This window comes from Pteronotus mesoamericanus, unplaced genomic scaffold, assembly GCF_021234165.1.
Source record: "Pteronotus mesoamericanus isolate MK-2021 breed Mesoamerican mustached bat unplaced genomic scaffold, CSHL_Meso_final scaffold_54, whole genome shotgun sequence".
NCBI classification, from domain to species: domain Eukaryota; kingdom Metazoa; phylum Chordata; class Mammalia; order Chiroptera; family Mormoopidae; genus Pteronotus; species Pteronotus mesoamericanus.
Genome location: NW_026555321.1, coordinates 3873232 through 3887042, shown reverse-complemented (window position 1 = coordinate 3887042; position 13811 = coordinate 3873232). Strand labels below are relative to the sequence as shown.

At 37.4% G+C, this 13811-nt stretch overlaps 1 protein-coding gene across 1 annotated transcript in view; it reads left to right on the top strand.

Annotated features, from left to right (window-relative positions):
* Positions 1–244: 244 nt before the first annotated feature.
* The window catches only part of ARPP21 (cAMP regulated phosphoprotein 21), a 169665-nt gene continuing 156098 nt past the window's right edge, over positions 245–13811 (top strand). Inside the window, exon 1 of the mRNA XM_054595327.1 lies at positions 245–497. The gene's annotated coding sequence lies outside the window, so the exon portion shown is untranslated. The remainder of the gene's footprint in view (positions 498–13811) is intronic.

Here is a 13811-nt window from a genome sequence, read left to right as displayed (position 1 = left end):
GGTTACCCTAAAAAATGCTCGCTCCTTTACGCAGATGTGCAGACTCTTTAACACAACTCACACTTCTTAGCAGAAGCATTTTATACACTGAAATGCAGCACTGGGCCAAATTCATGGTTCTGCCTGGATGTGCCTTTGGCTGTGGCTTAAGCAGCTGCTTCTAACTGTTCTCATGTTCATCCACTTACGAAAGAGATGTGAAGGGGCCAACTCTGCTTCCTGACGAGGAGAGAATCCCAAGGCTATACTTTGTTCCCTGACTTCCCCGTCGCCACCTACCTCTTTCTGCCAGCCCTGGGACAGGCGTAGGGACACATGAAATGCTGCTTCTGACGGTCCAGGCTGTGTGCCAGCAAGTGTGGTGCTTGGACGTGTATGATCCAAAGAGTCCTAGTCCTCAACCTTGCTTTCTCGTCTGAGATCTTGAACAAATTATTTCATTTGCCTGATCTTGTGCCACCTCTGGGACTTCATTTTTTCATGTGCAAGTGAGAAAGGTAAGAATAATAGTTTCTTAGATTTGTGGAGGGGTTTTTTTCCTAGAAAAAAAAATAGCAAAATAAGTAATGATTAGTTTTCTCCTCAATCTTCATTTGAGAGTCCATGCCCTGTTTAGACTGTGTTGTATAATGAACCGCCCAAAACGTTTGACACAACCACCATTTTCTGGGATCTGAGCTCTGCAGGTTGTCAACTTGGGCTGGAAGTAGCCGGATGGTGTGTTATGGATTTGGCTGATCTAAGCTAGGCCTGCTCGTGCGTCTGCGTTTAGCTGAGAACCCAGGACAATAGGACGTTCTCCTTATGAAGAGCCAGGGCTTGCTCCTGTGGAAATGGTGGAAACACCAAGGGAGCAGAGTGGAAGCTGTAAGTCCTCTTGAGACCCAGGCTTGGAACAAAACCAACGTTGCTTCTGCCACATGCTCTTGGCTAAATCAAATCATAAACCCAACCCAGATTCAAGAGGCATTAAAAAATTCTTTGTCTTAATGAAGGAGCTGAAAACACTGGTCCCATGTTTGCAATCTCCCCCAGTAGGTGGGCTCATTCTGGAAGCTGCTTTATTGGATGGGAGGGGCCTGATAGGATACTCAGTTTCTTGTCACTTCCTTGAGTCTGACTGTCATCTGCCAAGAAGGGCATTTGTCCCAAAGCTTTGCTATTTTTTTTTTAATTAAAAAAAAAAAGTGTGACTTATCCCAGAGCTAAGACAATCATGGGGGTTGGGGTCTCCTCCTCCTCCTCTTCTTTTTTTTTTTTTTTCCCTCTTTCTGACAGGTGTCCCGGGAAATCCGTCTGGAGTAACAATCTGGCTCGTCTTCTCGTTTTGCCAATCGGATCACCCAAGGGTAGGGTGACTTAACAGGAGTAATTAATCATTGTGTTTTCTGAAATTGGAAGCCAAGGCACATTAGCCTCATCCTGGAGAGCATGTATGCACGTGAGGGGGTTAGGAAAGACTGTGTGTAATGAGAGAGGTGAGAGTCTTATAATTAAGGAGGAGCATAAATAATAATGAAAGTCATTAGTGCCACTCGGTTGAACGAATGTCATAAATGTAATTGGGGCATTAAAGTGAAATCCATTATGACAAACATTAACACATACAAAGGAGGGAAAAATGTGGTTATCTTGGGTTTGACAGATCCTGTCAGCCTCCAGTGGGGCCCAGATGGCAGAGTCAGGAAAATGTTATGAGCAGTTTTATTTTAATATTTTTGGTGACGTGATATTTGGGAATCGAATGACACAAACACATGAGGAATGTTCACGTGCCTGGCCTCGGGCGGCTGGCAGAGAGGAGAGGTCACCGAAGGCAGCTGCAGGCTGGAGGGCTTCCATCTCTGGTGCACGACGTTTCTTTCTTAGGTGTCGCGATAACTCAAGGCATATGATGCAGCCTGGCATTTTTCCTCTGTGAAATTCCCTGTTGAACCAGACACACAGTTTGGATGCTTTCTTTAAAAAATAGCAAAGTGTGGGGAAAGCGACAGGGATGAGAATGAGGACATTGAAACAATTATGCAGGAAATTATACGATGCTAAAATTGAACACGGACAGACTGTTCAATGGCAGGATTCCCACTCGTGCTGAGCTTTCCAAAGGGGAGGATTACTTTTTTCTTGCTCTCTGGGACTGTAATTTTTGAGCAGGAAATAATTCAAAGTATAAAGCAAAAGAATGAAATTTAAATATGTCTAGAGACAAAGAGAAACAAAAAGAAGGCGGTTGTAAAAAAGAAAATTAAGATGGCGTGCACGCCTCTGTATGTGTGTGTGTGCGCGCGCGTGTGTGTGTGTGTGTAAATGAAGGAATGATAAATGATGGTGGTGGTTTGGGAAATATTCTTCTCTGGGGGTTTCTTTCTGGGGCAGTACGGACTCAAGGGGATCAAGTCTCTAATGACAAGGACATCATGGGGACTCGATGAGTTAATACACCTAAAAGTCCTAGCACACTGACTGTCTGAAAGTGAGAATCCCTTAATAAATGGGAGCCATACTATTGTCATAAGTGTCCCTGTATGTCAAGGCTGGCAGAGCCACCCATATAGGGAAATGGGGTCTGATTATGCTTACATGATGGGGAAGGAAGGGTAAGCTGACATCTGTGTCCGGCCAGGGTACACAAGGGGGTTCAGAGAATACCTTAGCTCTCTTAATCTACATTGCAAAGCTACTCAGCACATATTATTGCGTATAATCCAGGGGACAAAAGATTAGATAGTTTAATGCATGTAAACCCATTAAAACAATCACTGGTACATAATAAACAATAAATGTTAGGTCTTACAATTGTTGTGTTCAAAGTCACACAGCTAGCCATTTGGAGAGTCAATATTTAAATTCCTCTCTCTTTAATTCCAATTGCATTGAGCGGTCCCACCTCCTCCCCGCCCCAATTCACCGGAGCAACCCACACACCCCACACAGATGGATGTTCTATAGTGAAAAGGCCACAGAGACAGCTGGGATGTAAAGGAAAGTCTTTGAAGTCTGGAGCCAGACACTTGGGTTGACATGTCTGATACAGTCCCTTAGATGCATGGCTTTAGCCGTGCACACGTAGGGCTGGGGCCCAGAGTTCCCTCTGAGGAAGGACTTGTTGCCCCAGTCGCTAGGCGGACTGTTAGTAGTCTGCTGTGAGCCCTTCAGGGATTCCTTCAGTTGTTCAGAAGCACCTCATAAAAGGTCACAGTCCTTCCTGAGCGAATCCATACTTGATGACTAATGGCTGTGGGAATATAAAGGCATAGGCATCCCCACTCAGTAGGGACAAGTCTGAAGGGCCATTGCAGTGCCAGGGATCCTCATGGGGGAACATTGACTAAAAGTGTCATCGGGCCTGGTGACAACTGGACTTTTCCCTCCTGTCCCCTTTTCTTTCCATCCATTCCAGAGGAGTGCATCCCAAAGTGCTCTTTTTACTAAACATTCTGAAGACTAAACGCTGGTTCAGAATCTATTTCCTGGGGTACCCGAGTGGAAACAGGTTTGACTCTGCAAAGGGAGGTGGTATGTTAGTTACCTAAGAGATTTCTGCGAGGATGTGGGGGAACTATTCAGCCTATTCACCCAGGAGCACAGTTCTAAGGGTATAAAGGACTTTCAGAACATGTTACTGGCTCTAAGACTGAGTCAACTGAAGAAAAGATGATGAGCCCACAGCATAGTAACATCAAGCACTGAGAAGAATCATTCAGGGGGCTGAAGAATTTCAATCAGCATCTCCATCCCCCAACTCCCCTCCCAAGAGGAGCCTCCCTGTATTCATATTCATCCCTAGGGAGCTTGGCGGGGGGTGGGGACAGGGGACAACATTGCTTGGTAACAATGTCTTGAACTTTCTCCACGTCTGTGCTGTGATGTAGAAGAAACCTGTTTAAAATGAACATCAAAGGCATCAGAGAGGAAGAAAAAAGAATCAGAGAAGGATAGCATTTGGATCCAAGAGCATATGTAGAGAATAGGCTATGTCTGGATTTAGGGACCTTGACTTAGGAATATAAATAATAAGTAATAAGAATAAATAATATAAATGTGGGACTGAGAAGTAGCAGTCAAAAACTAGAGGCTTAATTTTGTTTGCTTGTTTTTAATTTATGTTTTATTTATTTTTAATTAAATGAATAATGTGTAAGTACGAGTATAATCTCCAAATAAAAAAGAAACAGCACATTAGTCCTTTAAGGATCTAATGCTAAATCTATACTGCTCACCCGAAAGGTTTACCTCTGGGAATAGAGAAAATTGTTCAGCTAAAGATTATTTTCTATTAGTGGCTAATGTATTTTTTAAGTTCTCCAGTTACTTTTTTGTTTCTTCTTTTAACTTACACTTTTTAAAAAGATATCCATTTCTTCAAATCTTTAAAAATTATTTGTAGAAAGTGGTAGCTCATTTTTAAAGTTAAAGGAAACCTCCCATTTGTAGCCATATTACCCTTCCACTTCCTAAGAGTGTTTATTTGCATATTCTTTCTTATTTTCTTATGGAACTGTCTGATTTTAAAAGAATAAAGTCTTTTAGAAAAAATTATCTCATAATAAAATTACAGTAAGTCAATCTTTATCCATTTATATTATTTTAATGTTTGGCTTAACTGTACTTGTCTATCTTTTTTCAGCTGAATGTTTAGATAATCACTGTTCAGTTATTCTGTTTATCTATAGAGCTATCTATCTATTCATACCTATTTTATGTAAGGCTATGATATCACCTCTGAACACGGCTTTAGCTACTTCCTGCTGGCTTGAGAAATAATGTTTTTTTAAATAGTTTTTATATTCTTTTATTTCATTTTTAACCAATTTACTATTTAAAAGTGTGAAATTTATTTTCCTGACAATATATTATTGATTTCTAATTTTATTTTATCAGGATTACAAAATATGTTGTCTATTGTAATTAGAGATATTCCTTGTTGTCTAACATATGATCTTGTTTTAGATGCATGTAACAAATGCATATTTTTTTCTTTGAAAGGCATGAGATATTCTAGAGAGTTATTTGATCATACTTGTTAATTGCATCATTTTACTCTATATTATTTTTCCTATTTTTATATTTGTCAACTTCTCCTATAAACTCTCCCATTTCAGCTTTATATATTACTGAAGCTCTGCCTTTTCAAAATTCCATCATTAGAAATGGATTTCTTTGAACCCAAATGAATTTTTATTTTAAAAATTTTCTTGATGAAATGCCATCAGCCTTGGAAAAGGCGATACTTCCAGCTGGCCTGGCAATCACAAGGTATTGATGCCATCTCTCTTCCCTTCTAGGCCTTTGCCAGACCTCGTTAATTGATCAAGGTCTTCCTTCCTGCAGAGTCCAGATGCTACCTTGAAATATACTGCTCAAGCCAGTTGCTTGCAACTGATCATAGTTTGCCCTTCAGTTAAAAATATATTTGCTCTACCTGTTTAAAATATTATCAATCAAGATAAGAATGTAAAGTTAACCAACGTCTACTGTGTTTGAAGGGAAACATCAACTTAATACTTTATCTGTCAAGCTATTATTCAAGGCAATTGGCCAACACTGCCAAACATGGGAAATCTCAAGTAAAAAGTATCCATGAGACCTTGAAATAATTATTTGACAAAATCCAGACAACCAAGAAATGACTCAAAATAAATACTCCTGTATTAAAGGAACTTATGGTAAATGGAATACATTAAAATAAGATTAACCAATTATAATTACGGGAAAGAATATACATAATTTATACCCATGGAAATTAAGAAAGTTACTAGGGATAAATAAATTAAAACAGCTAACCCATGTTTATTGGGAGGATATTGTAGGGGAAGGAAAATTCTACTGACCCATATCATTTTCTTTTATACACAGTGATAACTAAACCCATTGGTAAATAAACTAATGCTAGGAGAGAGAGTTCTTAATCTTATGAAATACAGTTAACTAAACTTTCCTGGGTTAGAATTGTTTATGATGGAGAAGACTAGTATAAATGGCTTTATGAAGCATGATTCCAAAGGAACATCATATAAGCTATATGACTGCCTGGAATTTCAAATGGAAGTGTTTTATGACTAAAACATTTTCCACTGTGTAAGGCTCTGGCATATTTCAGTTAGAGGCCTCATGTATTACCCTGCTCCAAAGACCTCTTGTCCCACAGGGAAAGAAGAATCTGAGCAACCATGTAGGGTCTCTGGGACCTCTCTTTGCTAGGACTTCTCAATTCTTGCATATTGAAATTATTAGTAAAACTTGACATTGAATAAGACCGTTCATTTGCATGATTTATAGTTCACAATCAGGGTTGTTCAATTTTTTACATTTGCTGTGTAACAAATAGTAGGGAGACATGTGTAGGCAGAAGTACAAAAATGCCTGTTCCTTTTTTTCTAACTTTAATGTATTTAATTAAATTACTATTTAATTAAATAAATTGGGGTAGCATGGTTTCATAATGGCACATGAGTTTCTTGTGTACAACTCTATGTTACAGCATCTGCGTATTGTAGAGTTTACTCACATCCAGAGTCCCATCTCTCATCCCCGCCACGTGTGTTTGACCCCTTTAGCCTCCTCATCCCACCTCTTTCCCCACTGGAAACCACCGTATGTTTGTCTGTGTCAATAGTTTCTTTGTTTAGTTTGTTAATTTGTTACTTTCTGTTTTATATTCCACGTATAAGTGAAATTATGTGGTTCTTGTCCTTTTCAGTCTTATTTCACTTAGCATAATACTCTCAAGCTCCACTTACCCATGTTGTTGCAAATGGCAGCATTTCATCAATTTTTATGGCTGAATAGTATTCCATTCTGTATATATCACATATATATCACATTTATATATATATATATAAATGTCATATATATGTATGTGTGTGTATCACATTTTCTTTATCCAATCATCATTGATATATGGACATTTAGGTTGTTCCCACATCTTGGTTATTGTAAATAACACTGCAATGAACATAAGGTACAAATATCTTTACAAATAAGTATGTTCAAAATTTTCAGGCAGATATCATAATGCCTGAAATTTTAAAGGCATTTGATTTGCATTTATCTTATAGCTAGTGAGGGTGAGTATTTTTTCATATATTTGTTGGCCCTCTGTATGTCTTCTTGAGAAAAGTGTGTGTTCAGGTCCTCTGCCTATTTTTTGATTGGATTGTTTTCCCATGTTGAACTGTATGAGTTCTTTGTATATTTTGGGTATTCGCTTCTCTTTGGAGGTATCATTTCCAAATACATGCTTCCATTCTGTTAGTTGTATTTTGTTTTGCCAATGGTTTCTTCACTGTGCAGAAGCATTTTAGTTTGATGTAGTCCCATTCATTTAATTTTGCTTTCACTTCCCTTGCAGATGCTGTCATTTACAAAAACCCCTCTGAAACCAAGGTCTATACATTTAGTGCCTATGTTTTCTTCTATGAATTCTATTATTTCAGGTCTTCTATTAGTTTTTAAGCCATTTTGAGTTAATTTTTGTGTATTGCATCAGATAGCAGTCTAGTTTTATTCTTTTGCATATGACTTTCCAATTTTCCCAACACCATTTATTGAAAAGGCTTTTCAGTTTTCCATTGTATGTTTTTGGCTGCTTTGTTGTAAATTAGTTGCCCATACATGTGTGGGTTTATTTCTGGGCTCTCGGTTCTGTTCTGTTGGTCCGTGTGTCCCTTTTCATGCCACTACTGCGGTGTTTTGATTATTGCAGGCTTTGTAGCATTATTTGAAGTCAGGGAGCGTGATACTTCTGGATTTGCTCATTTTTCTCAGGACTTTTAAAAATGCCTACTTCTTTTTTTCTCAGCATGCAGTCCAACAATACTTTAAATTGAAACATTGAACTAATAAAATATATTCATCTCTGTGTTCTAATGTTTTTTACAATACTTTATACAGTTGTGAAGAATTTTTTAAATTTTATCTCTTAAAATGTGAAGATTTTTATTTATTAACAAATCATTTTGTTTTGCTTCTGTTTCTTCTCATTGTGTTTCCAAGTACTGTAAATTATTATTAATAGTGGTATGTAAAATTCATCCAAAAATTTTCTATCTGTACTATTTTTTCCAAGAAGAACACACATTATTAGAAAGATTATATAATCTTGAATTATTTTAATAAGTATGAATAACTTTAAAATGATAAATGGTTTACTATTTCTTTAAAAACTACTAGCCAGATCCTTAGTAGGATTGATTTAACAAGCATGGGATCCTTTGGGAACTCTAAAGAATGGGGGAGAAAAAGATTAAAATGTGGTACCCAACACTCCCAGTTCGAATGTTTTGTCTCCATTCTGGTACTTTATACAAATTTTTAGAGTGTCTATGCTCCCTTCATTTTTTCTATATGTATGGACACTTAATATGTCCCCAGCACTATTTTAAGTGCTGGTAAAAATATAGAAGATAATCTTCCCTCAAGAAAGTTACAGGCCAAATTAGAAGTAGAGTGTGGTGTATTACTAAAGGTAATGACCTCTGTATAAAGTACTATGGAGACTTGTAATGGAGGCAGTAACTGCATGCAGCTAAGGAAGGCTTCCAGGAGGAGGTGACTAGTGTAGTAACTAAGGACACCCAAGTCATCACATATGGGGAAGTTTTAAGATTTTGACATTCTATTATTCAAAATAACACCTTGAATGGACTACAAAATACAACTGTACACCTGACTGAAATAGTCATGAAGGAATACATATTTTCCTAGGTAGTTACACAATAAAATTAGAAGAACACTAAGTAACAAATGAAGAGATGTGAATTACAACGTAAACCTTTACAATTAACAGGGTAAACAATGCAGATTTGTGAAGTGATATAAATTCTGTGGGTTTCAATTTTTATTTTTTATCTGATAAGAGGTGGGGTTAAATCACATTGCTCAATACTTTTTGGACACAGGAATCTAATGCATCTTCTGGTGACTAAAAATAAATTTATACCCTAAAAGAGGGACTACCAGAACCGAAACCTAATCTAGAAGGCATTGGCTTAGCAATCAGAGAACGGATGGTGAGAAAACTCATATCAGATGTTGAAAAGAGCAAAAATGTTTGCTAAAATTGTTTGTATAGTAATCTAGGAAGCCAATCATATTCCTTATGTACATGAGGCCATAGGAAAAAAGTGTGAAAACGGAACACATTGTGTAAGTGGAGGGTATTATCAGATATGGTGGCAAAGTGTTAAGAGGAAGAGGCAACTTCCAGAGAGAAGTGACTAGTTTGCAAATAAAAATGAATAAAAACAGAGGTTCTAATGTTGGAAAAGCAGACAGCTTCAAGACCCTAATTAAGATGATATATAAAGAGGTTTTGAATGGAAACATGCCCAGTAAAAAAGATCATTTGATTAAAATGATGCAAGCAAAAATCAAAATAAGAATGTAGCCTACATACTTATTGTTAAAATGTTTCAGTGGATTGCTGTGCCTCAAGGAAAAGATTGGAAAAAGGGTGTGGCCTTCACCCCAATTATTTTAGATAGCCTTTTAGAAGCAGGAAAGAAAGAGAGGTGAGATTTGTGGGGAGTAGGACAGAGGAGTAGGAAAAAACTCAGTTTAGGAAACCACTGTGAGTATAGTGGTTACACATGGAATTTACTGAAATCAAAATATAAGGCATGCCCTGAGTGGTGTGGCTTAGTGGATTGAGTGCTGGCCTACAAACCTCAGGGTCCCTGGTTCAATTCCCAGTCAGGGCATGTGCCTGGGTTGCAGGCCAGGTCCCCAGTCGGGGGGCACGTGAGAGGCAACCACACACTGATGTTTCTCTCCCTCTCTTCCTCTATCCCTTCCCCTCTCTCTAAAATAAATAAATAAAATCTTAAAAGGCAAAAAACAAGATGTAAGACACCCAGTAGGTTTTGAAAGATAATTTATGCCAAAAGAATCAAGAACTCAAGACTTAAAATGATCCTTTGGGCCTCAAATTTATTCAGATAGGAAGTGGAATAAGAAAATTGCAGGAACCTACAGGAGGGCCAAGGAGAATAAAGGAAAAAGAACCCCCCAGGGAGGAGAAAACCTTAAGAATGTCCTCAGAAGGATTTTGGACTGCTGCACACTTGTGACTGTGTATCTCCCATTTCTCTGCCTTCCAAGTGGAAATGTTTATTTCGTATCCTCTCCTTGTCCAGCTTCTGCATATTGGGTGGCGTGGGGTGGGGCACCTAACTCATTATATGGAGGTCCTTATAGACCTGACATAGTTATTATTATACATCACTGAGGAACTAGACTTTGAAATAAATGTGTTGATAAAGAGCACACTTACAGTAACCAGAAGGGAGGGGAGGGGAGAACGGGGGAAAAGAAGGGGAAAGGTCATCAAGGGGCATGTATAAAGGACCCGTGGACAAAGCCGAAGGAGGGAAGGACTGAGGGTGTGCCAGTGGAAAGCGGTGGTGGGAAAATGGAAACAACTGTATTTGAACAACAATAAAAAATTTTCAAAATTTAAAAAGAAAGTAATGTGTTGATTAGTTGGTATTTGGGATTGTCTCCTATGACAATTTTTTCTTAATATGTGGGAAGAAAGGAACACATAGATATATGGTTGGCGACCATTAGTATGAGAAGTTATTCACATATTTATATGACTGAAAGTCAAAGAATATCAAGGAAAACTAAATTTCATAATTATTTTTCACATCTAGGTGTCCTACTGAAGGCTCAGCAGTATTGAATGAGTGATAGTATGAAGATATACTTACTGTATAAATCAATATATATTCTACAAAATTTCTTGCTTTTGCTTCAAGTAAAATTAATAATCATAATGTTATGCAAAGTTTTTCTCACAATTTGTTTGCAATTGGCCATAGTGATATAAAAGATTAAAACACAAAGTAGAAATATGTTCAAAATGCAATTCGAATATAAAACAAATATAAACAAAAAATGTAGAGTATATATTTTTTCAAGAATGTTCTTTTTCTGCTAAAATATTCATTTTCTATTAAAGTCAAAAATATAGAAAATAAAATCACAAATTTGAACAAAAATTTAATAAAATTAATTCACATTTATGTTTTGAAAGGTATTTAAATCATACTAATTTTTAGACATAAAACTACTCATAATTCTAGTTTTTAATGTCCATCTAGTTCTTGTTGTAAACAATAAGTATTGTCCTTCAGGCATATTATCAACTTTATAAAATAAAAATACAAGGCATCCTATAAATTTGAATTTCAGATAAACAGCAATAGTTTTTGGTACAAATATGCTCCAAGTATTGCATAAGACACACTTATGCTTAAAAAGTCACCCACTTTTTTATTTAAAATTAAAATTTAACCTGCTTAAATTATCTGGCAACACTTTCTTAATATTTCAGCATGTTCCAGAGCCTGTAGGTACAAATGTTGCAAACAGTATGATGATACCTAAGTAAATACCTGAGGAGAGAGTAATTGAAAACCACAAGTAGCAACAAAACAGGCACTTGGCAATCCTGGGAACATATTTCAATATATTAAAAAAAACACGCACAGATTAAATTCTCACTCAAAGGAAGTATTCAACATGTTAATTAATTTGTCTTTTTTCTGACCAAAGTGCTTCCACATCTCAAATTCTGCCTGAATTCTGAAGCAGAAAGACATTTTCATGCTAGTCAAACAGAGTTGTTGAGGTCATACTGCAGAAGTGCTGGAGAAGAATTTTCCCCTGACCCCTGAGACTTGAATTTGTTGTTAATCGGAAGAGTAGAGTTTTGAGTTATGACGCATGCTCTACCGTGCAGTCTTTCATTACCAATGACATCGATAATCATTAATAAGGGGGAGCAGGCTTGTGGGAGTCTTGAAATCCCAGGAACCAGAGGAGACATCCTTCATACTAAGATGTGAAGATGAATAAACTAGACTTCAGATGCACTTCTGTCCAAGTATCCGTGCTCTGACAATTTCCTGGTTCCCACTGCAAGCCCCCTTTGGTCTATGTGACAAAAACCCAGGTGATAATGTCATTTAGAAGTGAAGCTATGAGATTCAACTTTGGAGGTAATAGGTAGATTTCAATAATACTGACAATATTCTAGATAACATTCTGAAAAAGGGCAAAGTTAGTAGATTGAAAGCTATTTGCTTATTTTGCTTTAAAAATCTCACACTTATTTCCTAAGTTCTTTTGTATGTGTCAACATTTTGATTTTTAACAATATAAATATGAAAAATATTTGTCCCACAAATCAACTTTTTTGTCCTTTGATAAAAATCATGTGCTATGGTTTTCTTACTGACAGGTAATTGTGCCTGAATGCTATATGAAAAAATAAAAACAGGAACTTATAAGTAGTTAAGAAGGAAAAAAATCCATAAAAACACAATTCAATTTTGCAACTACCATATTGGCCCTGATGCATTCAGTGGAACAACAGCTACGTCTTTGTGTTAATGTCATGAGGAATATTGGATTTAATAATTACACAGAGAACATGATGGAGTTGCTAAGGCCAACAAGGAGGGATGCGTAAAATGTTACATAGAAAATTTGAAGGCATCTATTTTTCTAATGCAATTCATCAGTTTCCTAATTGGAAATGATTGGGACATGATGCTTTTGCTTGCCCACACACAGAGAATGTAGCCTGGAAGAGAAGCCACAGTGTCAGAACCCTCAGTTTAAATATGGAGAGCAGCCCTTTCCTGGTAAACAGAAATTATTGAAAGACATTTGACAGTGTATCTGAGGGAGAAAATTTCCACAGCAGTCAATTCTTAAAGATGGGGTGCCTGAAATGAACATTAGAATAATCAACAATGAATATTATTCTGGTGATGCTTCATAAAAAAACTACAGAGAAGATGGGTCCAGGCCACACCACCACAGAAGCTGTGTACCATGCAACCGGAGTCTCATGTACAATGGAAGCAACGACCTTTGAATATGCTGCCTAAAAGGCCCCTGTGTTTGCCACTGTTTTTTACAAGCCTTTGGTCATGTTCTGTTTCACTTTTAATTTATGGTCTTTAGAATTTGACCCTATTGGAGAGCTGCCCGTGTAGACACATTAATCTCTGTCAATGTTTATTTGTCAATGGACCACTTTAGAGGTTTTCTTTCTTTGGGTTAGTCCAAACTTTTCTCCTGATTTTTCCTTTTATAGACTCAGGCCATGGAGATTGTACCCATTTTATATCTGAATTTTCACATGTTTTTGTCTTTGAAATGTAGAGAAAGAAATGCAAGAAGACTGTGCCTGATACACTACATGCCCAAGTTGCTACAATGTCTCCTTTGTCAGCTAACCCTCCCTCGTGGATAAAATGGGGCCTAAAGTAGGCTTTTTCTACTTCTTAAGGTACGAAACTGTGACTGAGGCACCTCCAGAATTTATCAGGTGTACTGCTTTTAGGCAAATGAGACTTTGAGCAATAGAAAATGGGCTTGAGGTCCCTTGTGACTGCTGTGTCTTTCCCTTGAGTCAGTTTTAGGATCAACAGCAGGAACCCAACATCCATCTGGCGGAACAGTCATTCCCTCAGTGATCTCACGTGCTGCCCACTCTGTTTTCACGTAAATGTTCTCTCGCCTAGTTCTATAATCACTTAGCACTTGTATGTATCTTTTTGACTCATAGCACTACTCTCCCTCTTCTAAAGGACCTGTAGATTCTAGACAGGTTAGATTTTTTCAGTGCTTCCTTTACTCTCATGATCTTTATTTATCCTGCCGTAACTAAGTACAGTGGTCTTGTTTACTGCTAATGTTCATCCATTTATGCTCTCATTGGCGTGGGTGCCAATATATTCCCTCCTCTCAGAACCTCTTGTTTCTGACATCATTTTATTTAACAACCCCTCTGT